This window comes from Pteropus alecto, unplaced genomic scaffold (genome assembly GCF_000325575.1).
Source record: "Pteropus alecto unplaced genomic scaffold, ASM32557v1 scaffold116, whole genome shotgun sequence".
NCBI classification, from domain to species: Eukaryota; Metazoa; Chordata; class Mammalia; order Chiroptera; family Pteropodidae; genus Pteropus; species Pteropus alecto.
Window position 1 is genome coordinate 1,789,466 of NW_006439189.1, and position 2,177 is coordinate 1,791,642.

The following is a 2,177-nucleotide window of genomic DNA, read 5'->3' on the forward strand; positions in this document are numbered from 1 at the left end:
GGGGAATTAATAGTTCTGTTTACATTTAGCTCAAACCACTGGTGGTGGTGGGTATAGGAAAAGGTGAGATTGGAGGCAGGGAGATAGAATGAAAGCTACAGAAAATCAATTTATGAAGATAAGTAACATGAATGAGGCTTATTTCTCTTGAAGAATAGATGGCTAAGGGTCATTTTGTTGTAGTCTTCCAATATAAGATTTATAATGTAAAAAGTTGTTGTCTAGTGTCTGATCACTAAGAAGTGGAAAAGAGAAAAGATAATAAAAATGGAGATGCTCGAGTTGGTTACCAAGTAAACTTTATTGATTATCTGGGTGATGATCTATATATTAAAGTCTTTATCTCTAGATATATTCAAAAGAATGACATTAGTGGCTGTTTTATGACAGGCAGATAACAAATGTCAGAGAGGTGTAGATGTAGGACTACTGACATTGTTTCCTTTAAAAACCTGGTGACAACTGTTATATGAAGGCAAGATTCAGCTTGTGGGCTGCCAGTTCATGCGAATTGTGGTTTAGTCATTCATCTAGTGTTAGGAAGGGGTCTGAACCAGTTAGATGATCCCAGGAGATCCCATTGTGAGAAGGTGATCAACCAAATAGCATGCATTTACTAAATGACATTTACTAAGTTCTGGGTAAAAAACAGAGATTTACCATGTAGTTCTTGCGATCTGGGAGCTGATCATATTGTTTAGGAAACAGGGCATATGGGTGGGAAACTAACAATATAAAGGATATCAGTTCAAAAATAACTTATGATTAGCCCATAAACTTCGTTGAGTCATATTAGGTGACATACCACATTTAAAAATCTATGTGATACTGGAAGTTTCCCTATGACGTCATTTCTGAGAAACTCAAGTCAATAGAAATAAATATATTTTAGTATGTTTTTTTCCTGCCTTACAGTTAAACCTGACCTATCTAGTCCTGATATGTAAAAGGATAAAAGGGTTAGAAATGGATAATAATGCCATAAATTCTACTTGATAATTCAATAATCAAATTAACATTTACTCCAAATATTATTCAGTTTAAGTACAAATAGTTTATAGATTTATCAGTATAAAGATGCCCTAAAATAAATAATAGCTAATAACTTGTTTATTGTTCTAAAATGAGCATTTATAATTGTTTACATTAATCCATGCTGAGAGGCAGGGTAGTATGGAAAAAGTACTGGACTGAGAATTAAGAATTTTTTCAGTTTTTATTCTGCCCCTAATTAGTACTATGATTGCCCTGCTTAAAATACTATTGTAGTAATACCAATATATTTTTTCCAAGGCATAACAAATTGGATAAAATCATCATTACTCTAGGCCCAACCAAAATATTGAGATTTGAAAGCCAAATAGAAATCATGATAAATGCAAAATAACATTGATGAATGGCCTAAACAAAATGCTAACTAGAATTCAACTACGAAGAATGTTTGACTTGATAGGTAATATGGCATTTGGGTGAGTAAAAATGTTGGGATTATATGGAAAAATTGTGGGAGAAGGTCACAATAACATAGAAGAACTTGATTCCTCTTTCACATAGAAAGCAGAGCTTTAGAGGTGAGATATACAAACTCCTTAAATATCACAATTTCATAAAAAGGCCACAAAAACAAGGAATAAAGGAAATGGGATGAAAACATTTATCAAGTACCTATTATTTGTGAAAACATTTACAATCTACTTCACAAGTTCTTTATCCTATGAAGAAAGTAATACGGAACAATGTTTCCTCTTGGCATGTCATTTTATTTACCTGGCACAGTTGTTAAGAATACAGATTCCCTGCCATCACTTTACCTCCTAAATGATAACCAGAAGGAGAGAGCCTGATTTTATTTTCTTTATAGCACTTGCCATAAATCTGTATCTTTATATGTGACCCAGATAATTCTTACGATCAGGCAATTTTAGAAAAGATTGCTGTAGACTCTTAATGTTCACAAAGGACATACCTAAAGACATTTGGAAATTCTAAATATTGCAAATATCACTTTAATAATCATTATACTTTCTCACATAAGAGTTCTATTTTGCTGGCTAAGAATCACTACTTTCTTAGATCTCATTTTCTCTTTCTCTTCATTTCTATCACCAACACTAGTAGTTGGAAATTTGGGGTTAATTTTTCACAAAAATAGAAACAAACAAATAAAAAAAACAAAA